Here is a 14,045-nt window from a genome sequence, read left to right as displayed (position 1 = left end):
GTGAACTCTTGAACAGATGGTCCTCTAACATTTTGGAATGTTGAATAAGGTAGATGGACTGAGTCTAATTAATAAAGTGTACTACTTTGGAATATTCATGTGTAGTTAGCAGCCCTTAGAGTCTTAATAAGTTCATGGGCTTTCCCAGTATTAGGCAAAAGAATACCCCACCATTCATATATCTTAGGGAAGTAGGCTTAAACAAAGCCTTTTAAGAAAGGCATTCTTCCTTTGGGGCATAAAGTTAATGTGTTTTCCAATGGTAATTCTGCACAAAGCAGTTCTGTGGTAAGCTCAGAGCAGGTGTCCTGTCTCAGAGTTTTTACAGTCTTGTTGGAAAGTTAGGGCTCTGAGCCAGGTACTGGCCTATGATTTGGTTTCAGTTCCCAGTAAAGAGAAATGAAAGCATCTGTCATCGAAATTTTCCCAAACTACCTTCTATCCTTCACAGCCTTTTTTCCCCTCTTTTACTAATCTAATTTGGATTTTTTACATTTTTTTCTTACAGAATTTGAGTCATAAAGATATATAGTGTAGAGCAGGGTTACTGTGGTGCCTTCTTGCAGGCAGAAGAATCTGAGATGTTTCTGTAACCATGGCTTACAGTGAAGAGAATATAATTTGTAACGCGCATACATTGAAGGATTTCTTTTTTCAATCTGTAAATAAAAGACAAAAGGAATTGTACCCTTCAGGGAAGTCATTTTTAATTCTGGCCTTTTCTTTCATGCTAGGTAAAATTTTGTCCTTTGCAATCTGTCAAAAAACCCTCTGATAAAAAAGCACCAGCCGCTGTGATAATTAGTTTAGCATTTCAGATCCCTTGCAAAGAAATGAGTAAAGATGGAATAAATCACCAATCATGTTTCTGAGGCAGAATGCCTGATTTACCATCATATGATGGGCACTATTATTTTAGGGGAGAATTCAGCTGTCCTTAACTTCAAATGATTTTGTTTTTAATAGATCTGGTTGCCTGATCCCTGCATCCCAGTACTGTTCCTATGCAGTGCAGTGTGAGTGTACAGGCACAGTATTGATGGAGTCTCACAAATTCATGAATAAATCTTATGTGACTGTGAACAGTACATGAACCAAGTCTGAAATCCTTATGTACAGTAAGTAGAGTCATAGTTCTGTGTTTCAAAAACATTACTGAGAGTCTAAGCAGCGTCTGTTTTTAGGGTGGGGCTATGGATGATTTTTTTCCCCTACTCTTTTTGACATTTAAGCTTCTCTATTTCTGAGTATCTTATTTTTATGGTTAAAAAAATTTCCCAATCACTTAAAAAATCCCAGCTTCACCTTGTCTGCATGATGAAGTATAATAGAGCCTGGCACAGACTGTCTGTATTCTTTAGCATTTCATGTCTCCTTCCTTTAGAAATTCTTGCCTTGCACTTTTTTTTTGGCCCCAGCGTGACTTAGAATGACCCATTACTTGTTATAAATTCTAGACATCTGAAGAAACTTTGTTTCCTAAATATTCTGCAGTCTGCCTCTGTGGACCCATTGTGGTCTCTCTCAGCTGATTTTTGAGCCTCCCCTTCCAAGCCCAGGTCAGATAGCATCTTGGAAGATGTCTCACTGAAGCCTTCTGTATCCAGTATTTCCACTTCTTTGTTTCCTAGAGTACCTACTACATTTTTCTGCAGTTGTGTATCTCTGTATGTCTCCAGCCCAAACAGTGAACTCCTAGGGAAGAGTTCATCATTTCATCTTTCTGACGCCAGTGCTTTTAGCGTACTGCGTGGCTCAAAAAATGCCCAGGAAACATTTTTTGAGTGTGAGTTCTGTATCTTAGGGGGCCTGGCTTGGAACTTAATTTAATCAATTCTGTTAACTGTCATAAAAATAATTTGGTCTTATATATGGTGTACAAAGAGGTTTCTCAGCCTCTTTAAGAAAAACTGGCTTTCTAAATAACTATCATGTAATGAACCAGGTGATTTTCAATCTGTGTCAACATGGTATTTAGGATTTTACTGCATTTTGCAGAATGTAAGATAAAATATTTTTGCATTTAAATCTGATGAATTTAGTTACATCGTAGGTATTAGTGCCTTGCTAGTGTATCATGAGGATTTCTACTCTTTTTCTGTACTTTACATTTGCTCTTCTGTATCCGGGTATTAAAAACAAATATTTGTAAGAGAGTATCATGAAAATTTCAGAAACATTAAAAATGTGAAAGGGCTGACCAAAAGTGTGAATGGACACACCGTTGAAAATTCTTTTCCTGCTAGAACCGAACAATTTCATATGTTAATCAATATGCATTTAATAAACACCTGCCATGTTTTAGAAGGCAGTGGCAACCCACTCCAGTACTCTTGCCTGGAAAATCCCATGGGCGGAGGAGCCTGATAGGCTGCAGTCCATGGGGTCTCGAAGAGTCAGACACGACTGAGTGACTTCACTTTCGCTTTTCACTTCCATGCACTGGAGAAGGAAATGGAAACCCACTCCAGTGTTCTTGCCTGGAGAATCCCAGGGACGGGGGAGCCTGGTGGGCTGCCATCTATGGGGTCGCACAGAGTCGGACACGACTGAAGTGACTTAGCAGTAGCAGCCATGTTTTAGGCCCTGTAAAGTTAAAATAGTAATTTTGACAGTGATCTTCATTTCCTATGATTTTTTTGCATTTATTTTTTTACTCTTTTGAAGAATAACTTGTGGTAACGTGCTTACATCTGAATGTACAGTTGAATGGTTTCTGCCTGTGTTGCACCATGTAAGTGTCCCTTGCATTGGCCTGGTCAGCATCCAGCACTCCACTATGCCACCTTGTGGCAGGTCCTCTCTGCTTCCCCACACGCATAACCCGTTTGACATCCCAGTCACTGGAATCACAGAGCATGTCCTTCTTGGTTTGTGGTTTCTTTCATTAAGAATGATGTTATTGAGATCCACTTATGTGGTATGTTAACAACTGTTCTTTTTCTTTCTTTCTTTCTTTCTTTCTTTCTTTTTAACTTGCTGCATATTATTTTTAACTGCTTTTTGCTTGATTTTCATTTTGGTGAGTAAAATTCATTATCCAGAAGTATAAATATTCAACGTATGTTAATTGGTATGTGCTGAGAGCAGCCAGCTTTACAGACCTAGTGGTAATAGAATTGTGGAGGAGAAGAGCTGCAAAGGCATGGAGGTTGCAGAGTTCAGCCACTTCATTTTCTCAAGTGAGGGACCTAAGACTGGAGGGGTAACTAGACCCCAGGTCCCACACGGATCTAGACCAGGTTTCTTCCTGAGGTCAAGATGCTGTGTCACAGTTCAGACTTGCTCATATAGATGATCTCAGTCAACAGGAAAGCAGTCATGGGAAGTTAGTAATTTAGAAATCCGCAATCAGCAAGACTTAATATGAAGTGAAGTGAAGTCACTCAGTCGTGTCCGACTCTTTGCAACCCCATGGACTGTAGCCCACCAGGCTCCTCCGCCCATGGGATTCTCCAGGCAAGAATACTGGAGTGGGTTGCCATTTCCTTCTCCAGGGGATCTTCCCGACCCAGGGATCAAACCCAGGTCTCCCACATTGCAGGCAGATGCTTTAACCTCTGAGCCACCAGGGAAGCCCGACTTAATATATTGGCCTATAAATGGTAAGAATTCTAGTTACCTGGAAATTTCTTTCACTCATCTATACTTCCCTCTTCCAGTCAGTTAAATCGAGGTGTTACTGACTGTGAAACTTACTCTTTTACTAGACCCAGTGCTTAAAGGAAAAGGAAGAGGACTGTCTTAACCAATGTGTGTGTTTATTAGAATGTTTCAGTTTCAGTGCATCGTTTTTAACATTCCCAGATGTTACTCTTTAAAGCCTTGATGAAAACCACAAAGATTATTCTTAGGATGAGAAGTCTTAAGGTAAATTCTGATTCTGTGATCTCTGCAAGTAAAAAATCAGTCCTTAATCTTATACCTTCCTGCTAAGATAGTCATGTTTCACAGAAAGTTCCATAGAAAGGATTTTAAAGGAGAGATTAGTGGCTCATAGCAGTGGAAGATTAAATCCCTTATTGACCTACTAGCCAGGAAGTAACTACAGAACATTCTTCAGTATGTTGTTGTTTAATCACTAAGTCATGTCTGACTTGAGACCCCATCAACTGGCAGGTGGATTGTTTGCCACTGAGCCAGCCACCAGGGGAAGCCCTCTTCAGTATGTTAGAGTCTCCTTAAATATAATTAGTAAACATAGAAACAAGTGGTTTATGTCTTTTTCTTAATTATAAAGCACATTTTTTCAAACAAGATAGAAACCCATTAGTTGGTTATGAAATAGATTTAATGGCTAGCAACTATCATATTTTTAGATGGGAAACTAGAAGAAGAGTATAGCAAACACCCATCCATGTTATCAGATTCAGCAATTAAAAATTTTCACATTTCCTTTGTGTCTGTGTGTGTATGTAATCTTTTTCAAAGTAAGTTATATTGTTTCTGAAATGTATTTAAAAACAAGGACTTTTTCTACATAATAAAATTAACATACCTAACAGAATTAACTATAATTTACTAATATTCAGTTGTCATGTTAAATGTTTTTAAAAAAGTGTTAGCCATGATTTTTAAAAATATAGTTGCATTGCATGTATAAAGATAAGTACTTGTTTTATAAAATTTATGTTTCGGTTATGTATGTGTGTGTACATGAACACATATGCATGTATGTCATGGTACATGTGTATTTCTTACTTTGGTCTCATTCAGAATTGGGAATATACTGCTTTATAGCATAGAGAAGTTGGTTATAATAAGTATTTGCTACCCAGTGATATTGCCAGTTCTGTGCTGAGTATTGTGTGGCATCTAAAAAGTGAATACTCCTGGTAATCTAAAAGTCCATCAAGAAAGATAAAACAAGTAGGAACCAACTGGACCGTATAAATAAGAGCCAAAATGAATCGGGAAGGATGGGACATGGACCTCACAGAAGAGATCTTGAAAGAGTGGTAGAATTGGGGTAAGACAGAGACTTTCGAAATGCTGTATCCACTGGGAATAAGTATTAAGGTTAAAAAAAAAAAAGTACAAAAATGTGTTCAGTGTACTATGGCATCAGGATCTGTCTGGTGGGTGGTTGGTAGAAAGGAGGAAGACATTGAAGAGTTCAAATGGGAAAAAACACTCAGATTAAGTACCAAGAGGAGGAAGAACCTAATTTCTTTATTAAAGGAAGAACCACTGTACATCTTGGGTATCTTGTTATAACGTGATGAAAGTGGAAGCTTAGAAAATTAGCGTGATGACTCTCTATGGACTGGATAGAAAAAGTAAAATTTTGAAAGCAGTAAAACCGATTAGACCATTGCCCTTTGTGTAGGGTAAGGTAGGGAATGGGATTGGATTCAGGAAGACAGACCCAGAAATAGCAAGAAAGTGTCAATCTAGAGAGAAATTGCTGCACAAAGAAATAACAATTTGGTGGCAATTTGAATAAGGGTTGAAGGAGAGAAAACCTACACAAAATTAGAGAATGTTGTCATTGATAGATAAGGTCATAGAATTAACTGTAACCTGGCTGAAAAAAAAAATTCCACACTTCATCTATAAAGACAGGCTTCCATGACATAATACTCTCAAGAAGTAATTTGGGAGGCTCTTTAGAAAAAGTAGCAAATTATCATCATTAGATAAGCTCATCTAATACAATTTCCTCTTGTTTGGCTTAAAGACTTAGAGATGGGAAATGTTAGATGTCTGTCTTTAGGTCTTAATTTAGAGTTCTGGTTTTACCGAAAATAGCAACATAGAAAAGTAATGAATTTATTTAAAAATTAAGGACCAGATATTGAGCTTTAAAATTTTAATCTTTTAAGATACCGTAACTTTTTAAAAGTTAGATTAAATCACTCATATACTAGGTCATCTGCTTTTGATGGGCATTTTTTAAAAATTTATTTATTTTTAATTGAAGGATAATTGCTTTACATATTGTATTGGTTTCTGCCATATAGCAACATGGATTAGCCATCAGTCAGTTCAGTTAAGTTCAGTCGCTTAGTCGTGTCCAACTTTTTGCGACCCCATGAATCGCAGCACGCCAGGCCTCCCTTTCCATCACCAACTCCCGGAGTTCACTCAGACTCACGTCTATCAGGTCGGTGATGCCATCCAGCCATCTCATCCTCTGTCGTCCCCTTCTCCTCCTGCCCCGGATCCCTCCCAGCATCAGAGTCTTTTCCAATAAGTCAACTCTTCGCATGAGGTGGCCAAAGTACTGGAATTTCAGCTTCAGCATCATTCCTTCCAAAGAAATCCCAGGGCTGATCTCCTTCAGAATGGACTGGTTGGATCTCCTTGCAGTCCAAGGGACTCTCAAGAGTCTTCTCCAACACCACAGTTCAAAAGCATCAATTCTTCGGCACTCAGCCTTCTTCACAGTCCAACTCTCACATCCATACATGACCACAGGAAAAACCATAGCCTTGACTAGACGAACCTTTGCTGGCAAAGTAATGTCTCTGCTTTTCAATATGCTATCTAGGTTGGTCATAACTTTTCTTCCAAGGAGTAAGCGTCTTTTAATTTCATGGCTGCAGTCACCATCTGCAGTGATTTTGGAGCCCCAAAAAATAAAGTCTGACACTGTTTCCCCATCTATTTCCCATGAAGTGATGGGACCAGATGCCATGATCTTCGTTTTCTGAATGTTGAGCTTTAAGCCAACTTTTTGACTCTCCACTTTCACTTTCATCAAGAGGCGTTTTAGTTCCTCTTCACTTTCTGCCATAAGGGTGGTGTCATCTGCATATCTGAGGTTCTTGATATTTCTCCCAGCAATCTTGATTCCAGCTTGTGCTTCTTTCAGCCCAGCGTTTCTCATGATGTACTCTGCATATAAGTTAAATAAGCAGGGTGACAATATACAGCCTTGATGTACTCCTTTTCCTATTTGGAACCAGTCTGTTGTTCCATGTCCAGTTTTAACTGTTGCTTCCCGACCTGCATACAAATTTCTCAAGAGGCAGGTCAGGTGGTCTGGTATTCCCATCCCATAGGTATACATATTCCCCTCCCTCTTGAACTTCCCTGTCACCTCCCACCCCATCCCACCCCTCTGGGTTATCACAGAGCAGCAGATTTGAGCTCCTTGCGTGATTAAACTTCCACCGGCTGTCTGATTTTGCATATGGCAATGTGTGTGTTTCAGTCTCCTCTCTCAACGTGTCCCACTTCTCCCACTATGCCCACAAGTCTGTTCAGTATGTCTGCATCTCCACCGCGGCCCTGCACATAGGTTCATCAGTACTATCTTCCTAGATTCCTATATATATGTTAATACATGATTTTTGTCTTTCTCTTTCTGACTGATTTCACTGTATAATAGGCTGTAGGTTCATCCCTCTTATTAGAACTGAGTCAAATGCTTTCCTTTTTATGGCTGAGTAATATTCTGTTGTGTATAGGCAGCACAACTTCTTTATCCATTCATTTGTTGATGGACATCTAGGTTGCTTCCATGATCCAATTATTGTAAATAGTGCTGCAGTGAGCACTGGGGTACATGTGTCTTTTTCAGTTATGGTTTCCCCAGGGTGTATGTCCAATAGTGGGATTGTTGGGTCATATGGTAATTTTATTCCTAGTTTTTAAAGGAATCTTCAAACTGTTCTCCATCGTGGCTGTATCAGTTTATATTCCCACCAATAGTGCACGAGGGGTCCCTTTTCTCCACAGCCTCTCCAGCATTTATTGTTCGTAGGTTTTTTTTTTAATGATGGCCATTCTGACTGGTGTAAGGTGATACCTCATTGTAGTTTTGATTTATATTTCTCTAATAATGAGCGATGGTGGCATTTTTAAAGAAGTCTTAGCATTGCTATTCAGGCTCATTGACACTTGATCCTTCAGGCACCTCCTGGTGTGAGTGTGATACCCTGCTGGTCGTTTCTCTTCTCTGTGTGCAGCTAGATGCAGACGCAAGCGGATTCCGTGGGGTGGGGGCAGTGGTCCGCTTCTGCTGGAAGAGCTTAGTCGTGGCGGCAGCAGCGCCTTTGTTCTTGGTTCTGGACTTTTCTGAAGTTCCCACCTGTTGGGTGTGGGTGTGTGCTCCGTCGTGTCCAGCTCTTTGCAACCCCACAGACTGTAGCCCACCAGGCTCCTCTATGCTTGGGATTTCCCAGCAGGTATTGTGGAATGGGTTGCCATTTCCTCCTCCAGGGGATCTTCCTGACCTAGGGGAGTACCCATTGGGGGTACGTTGTGTTTAATAAAGGATAGCTTACACTTAGACAGCAGTGACTCTCTACGAGGCCCTGTTCCAAGCAGTTTATTCACTTAACTGCAGTTTATTCATAAAACATTAATTCATTTAATCCTCACAGTCAGCCTGTGAAGTCAATACCTGTTCCCACTTTATAGATGAGGAGACTGAGTCAGAGAGAGAGTAAGTAACTACTTGCCCAAGGTGATACAATTAATATGGCAGAGCTGCGATATGAACATACACAGTCCTGCTCTGAATCTCTGCTTCTAAACCACTCATGTATGCCACCACTGTGACACAGTTATAGGACACACAGCTTTGGAATCAGGGCTTTCCCCTGAATCTGAGTTGGCTAGTTGCTGCAAGTGTTATAAGTGGCCCTGAAAGGCTGCTGCCTCTGTTTGGAAATACAAACCAAATATAGACTTGGATTCTAAGAAGGGTCATGGTATAGTGTTTATCTCAAAAATCACAGTCTACAATTCATTTCTTTGCAGTTTCCTTCCTCTGAGATTACAGAACAATAAGTTCCTAGAGGACAGTTGTCTATGAAACGTGACTCGAGTGCTTGTGAACTGCTGTGTCTGTGGGAGAAGGAAGCCCCCTCTTAACTGCATCTTGGTAGCGAAGCCTTTAATGACTCCAGTAGCCACTGGAGCTTTAGCCAGGAGAGGGAGTTGATGCACAAGCTGGCAGGTTTCCCTGGCATTGAGAATCATTTTTAATGGTTGAAACAGGAGCAACCTGCATTTTTTATTACCCATGGTATCTTGGGATTTAAGCGTAGTGTTTTGTCTTACTTATTAAATGTCAGATTCAGGACATCTCCAGTAAATTGCCTTGTGGTACCAAGAACTGTCTAAATCCGTCCATTAGTATTCACCCTTCTGGTTTCTCTACCATACATACTTTTTACTTTGTAACATTTAACAGTAACACAGTGATTTAAGTAAACAAAATCTTAGGGGTTGTAGGGATTATGGGAAACACATTCATGTCTAGGAAAGAGTCTGTTATATGCAGCAGGTCTCAGTAGCAGGTGGGAATATTATTAGAGCCCAGCCCTTGAAGCCAACTGGAATGATAGCTCATCTACATGCTAGCTTTATGACTTCAGAAAAGTCAGTTCCTTTTCCCATCTGTAAAATGGAAAATAGTTGTTCTAATCCCAGATTCTTGAAAGGAGAAATACAGTAATCTATGTGAGGCATTTAGAAAATTACATGATGCTTCATAAGTTCTTAATATCTAGTAGCTTCCCTTTTAAAAATAAATTTGAACTATTTTGCCAAGGTTCTGTTCTTTCTTGGACCCTGCTTTTGGCCTTTAAACAAGTCATTTCCTTCTTAGGCTTTGGAGGAAAGAAGGGCTGTTTTATTTTTTGTTCCAGTTCTATTGAATTGTGATTTCCTAAGGGACAAGGAACTACAGTTGGCATTGGTGTCCCTGGGACATTGGTTCCAGGACCACCCCCCCACCTTGGATACTGAAACCTTTGGGTGCTCATGCCCCGTACTCCCCTCTCATTTCTGCCCCTCTTTGCCCTGCGTCTGCAGATTCAATCAGCCACAGATTGTGCGGTACTATACTATCGATTGAAAAAAATCTGTGTGCAAGTGGACCTGCCCAGTTCAAACCCACATTGTTCAGGGATCAGCTGTACTCTTGATAGTCTTGCTGGCACATTGAATAAATTATTTTTTGAAGATTGTCATTTAATACAGTACAAGACTGTTTCCTTACATGCCACCACAAAGGATGGATTGAGTTGAGACATGGATGTGTTAGGAGCCGACACCTAGTTCTCTGTGACAGGATGGTAATCTCAGGGGAAATGTCACTTAGGAAGAGAGTACACCTCTTGCACATTGTGGGTCTTCAGTCAGTCAGTTCAGTCACTCAGTCATGTCCGACTCTTTGCGACCCCATGAATCGCAGCACGCCAGGCCTCCCTGTCCATCACCAACTCCCGGAGTTTACTCAAACTCATGTCCATTGAGTCGGTGATGCCATCCAGCCATCTCATCCTCTGTCGTCCCCTTCTCCTCCTGCCCTCAATTCCTCCCAGCATCAGAGTCTTTTCCAATAAGTCAACTCTTCACATGAGGTGGCCAAAGTACTGGAGTTTCAGCTTTAGCATCAGTCCTTCCAATGAACACCCAGGAATGATCTCCTTCAGAATGGACTGGTTGGATCTCCTTACAGTCCAAGGGACTCTCAAGAGTCTTCTCCAACACCACAGGGTCTTAGTATCTATCAATTGATAATCGGTCGCCTGTATTCTGCTTGGAGCGTCAAAGAGCCATGGGACACATTAGTCTCTTGAATATTTGACCTCTTGCATGAATCAAAAGCCATTAACAGTCCACGGTCCGGTCTGTCTTGAAGACAGTCCAGCACCACTTCAGCTACAGGTTCTTCTTGATCTCGGACGCAAGCAGCTGAAAGGATGTGAGCACGCGGAATGACTGGCTGCCCCAGTTGGCTGTTTGTCAGCCATTGATTCACCCAGCAGATAACAAGGTCCTGTTGAAGAAGGAATGTAGGCCAGGACACAGGTGGCTTAGGAGACATTCCCTCCTCCTCTAGGCTTTAAGACAGCAGAACAGATGTTACACACACGCTTGCCAGACCTGGAGAGTATGCACCTGAAGGGCATCCTTGCGGGGAGAGTGTAAAGGAGCCTGGGCTTTGGCATGGGGGAGGCTGTGTGAAAGAGACAGTATTTGGATTAGACCTCAGAAGACACCTTGGGATGGAAGTATGAGAGGTCGTGCTATGGCGAGGAAACAGCAGGTATTTAACACGGCAAGTGTGTGAAGCATTCGGGAGCTTATTGGCCGAGTGCAGTGAACATTAAAGGCTTTAGACCTTGGTACACATGTTGGTTCTGTGTCTTATTAGCTGTAATCACAAATTATGTGATGGCTCCTCACTTCTAAATCTATAAAGCATAGGTAATGGCTCCTACTTCATGGAGCTGCGGGGATTCAAATGAGAGTGTGTATCAAGCTTCATCCTAACTGTAGTGCTGGTGCATAGATGTGCTCACAGTCACGTTATGGATGAGTCTACTAGCAGTATAGGCTGAGAGGACTCTGATCAAGAATTTTAAAGTCTTTGCTAAGGATTTCACACTTTAGGGATCTCGAAAGGGTTTTTGAAAAGGACATGATCTGCTTTATCTTTTAAAAAGGAAATTTTATTCAGCCCAAGGAGGTCAGAGTTTTTATTTTGATTGTCTCATTTGAAGGTCCAACGTGACTTCAAAGTCAGATGGTTTTTCCATACTACATAAATTGCAAAATGTTGATTGAGTACACTTTTCATGGACATTAAAGTTTTTTTTTTTTTTTAAGTAATGTTATTTATAATTTTTGTGAAACTAAAAGCAGCTTTTTATTTCCAATTGCTATTTGGTGATAATACTGCTGGCTTACGTTAGAAAAAATAAAATTGCTCAAAGGAAGTAATTTCCGTATTGCCAAAGGGAAAGAAATGAATACAGATCAGTTTTCCTTTGCTTCCTCAAAACTTAAGTATGTTATTTCTAAGCCATGTCTGATATCTAGTAATGTTCTGATTCGTTTAAAACAGAATTATATACTACACAGATCATCCAGGACCTGTGCCCCTCCTCCAGTATTTGTTACAGGACCAAAACCAAATTAAACCCCTGGCCTGCAGGGAATAATTCAGTTATAAGGCTTAGGTTTCCTTGGGGAAGGTGCTTTAGGGCCTGAGTGTGTTTTCTGGCTCAGTCTTAATATAGCGTCTTTTCAAAGGACTTGGACCAGATTGTGACTCTGCTGTGGCTTTCTCTGGGTGCCCTAGGGAAGGCGGAGAGAGGTTACTGTGCCAGTGTGTGAGCTCAGTGTGTTCAAGCACATTCCCCCAGTCACACATGGGAGTGAGAGTCTAGTGTTCATCTCTTGGCAAGATGACATACCCAGCATCATTAAAGTTCACCTGCCTATTTCCACTAAGAGTCAGATTATGATAGGCAGAGTAGCAATAATATCCAAAAGTTCAAAAAAAAAAAAAAAAAAAAAAGAAGGAAAAGCAAATAGACTCATTGACAAGTCTAACAGTTACTCTGAATTTGATTCTAAACTGCCTAGTATCCTAGTAGCAAAAAAGGGAAACATGATGGTTGGTGTCTGATAGACATCCCTATCGTATTCACTATTATATCCATCTTATGTATTGATCCAAGAAGCTGTACTTTTAAAAAATATATTTTATATTGGAATATAGTTGATTAGTAGTACTGTGTTAGTTTTCAGGTGTACAGCAGAGTGATTCAGTTATATACATACATATATCTATTCTTCTTCGGATTCTTTTCCCATTTAGGTTATTCCAGAGTATTGAGCAAGTTCGCTGTGGTATACAGTAAGTCCTTGTTGGCTATTTTATTTTTTTAAGTACTTTATTTGAAAGTTTTTAACATTGAGTTCATAAGATTATAGAGTAAGATGGGTCCATTGAACGTGTGGTCCGGATATTGATACACAACTAAAGTACCTGAGTTGAAGCTTCCACAGGGGTCACACAGCAGCTGAAGAGCAGAGCTGTTTCTGTCACACAGCCTTCTGATCCCCAGTCAAGTGGTTATCTGTGTTAAGTATAGCAGTGATACATGTCAATCCAAGTCAAATTACTTTCCCTTTTGTGTAGGCCCCCTAGAATGAAGAGAGCATAGATTGCAATGAAAAGTAAGTTGGGTACATACTCAGGCTGCTGCTTTTAAAAACAGGCATTAGGCCAGATGAGATTTCAAGGATTCTTCCCTCTTGAGAGTAGCTTCTGCTACAGGTCGCTGCCCCTGGTACAAAGTTATCCATCATTGTGTGTCTGAGAGGGAGATGTGTTTCCTTCTCTCTCCTTGTTCAGATTGGAGGTGCTGAAAGACACCAGGACACGGCTGGCTTTGTAGTTAGCATTCAGAAGCTTTGCTCAAGTACGTGGCCCTCCCGAGAACACCCACCCTCTGTGTTTTGAGGAGAGGAGGCAGTGAATAAATGCTCCAGGAAAAGGAGAAGGCTGGGCCCCGGCCTAGCGGGAGGCAGGCTGTCTGCCCCAGGCTGCCACTCTGGCCACCACCCTGCTCTGCCCGCTAGCTCAGGACCTTGGCACCTGCCTTCTTCTGAGCTGCCTCTGCTCCCTCAGTTCCTGGGGCTGGGTGGTTCTCCTGCAGCAGAACATGGTCCTCCCCCCTCTCCCTCAAAAGGTAAGTGCTCAGGTCCCTTTCCTGGATCTGTTTTACTGACAGATGCTGCCGGGAACAGACCGGGAATAACCATGCTGGGGACAGATCCCTGAATCCCTCCGAAGCTGTTAGGTTGCGCCGGGTCTTCCCACTCATCCCTTCCCTCCTTTTGTTCTGAGTATAGGAACTAAAAGCCTCAGTGACGCTTATTCTGTGTTTAGTATTAAAACTGGGGCTTCCTGTTTCCCCATCTTCAAAGCTCCCCATCCCACGTCTCCCCACAAGAAGGAACTGCGGTGGTTTCTGCCGCACAACGTGGTGATCAGCCATATGTATGTGCCCGTCCCCGCCCCCAATCTCACCCTCTAGGTCTGCGCAGAGCGCCGAGCTGAGCGCCCTGTGCTGCACAGCAGCTTCCCGCCAGCTGTCTGTTTAGCACATGGTAGCATGTATGTCGGAGAAGGCAATGGCGCCCCACTCCGGTACTCTTGCCTGGAAAATCCCGTGGACGGGGGAGCCTGGTGGGCTCCAGTCCATGGGGTCGCGAAGAGTCGGACAGGACTGAGCGACTTCACTTTCTCTTTTCACTTTCATGAATTGGAGAAGGAAATGGCAACC

General features: G+C 41.6%; 1 protein-coding gene across 16 annotated transcripts in view; it reads left to right on the top strand.

Annotated features, from left to right (window-relative positions):
• TMCC3 (transmembrane and coiled-coil domain family 3) overlaps positions 1-14,045 on the top strand; it is a 295,072-nt gene that overhangs the window by 262,846 nt on the left and 18,181 nt on the right. The gene's annotated exons all lie outside the window — the stretch shown is intronic.

This window comes from Bos indicus, chromosome 5, assembly GCF_029378745.1.
Source record: "Bos indicus isolate NIAB-ARS_2022 breed Sahiwal x Tharparkar chromosome 5, NIAB-ARS_B.indTharparkar_mat_pri_1.0, whole genome shotgun sequence".
In the NCBI taxonomy this organism is placed as follows: Eukaryota; Metazoa; Chordata; class Mammalia; order Artiodactyla; family Bovidae; genus Bos; species Bos indicus.
The sequence above is the reverse complement of the archived record's forward strand: the minus strand, read 5'-3'. Positions and strand labels throughout refer to the sequence as shown.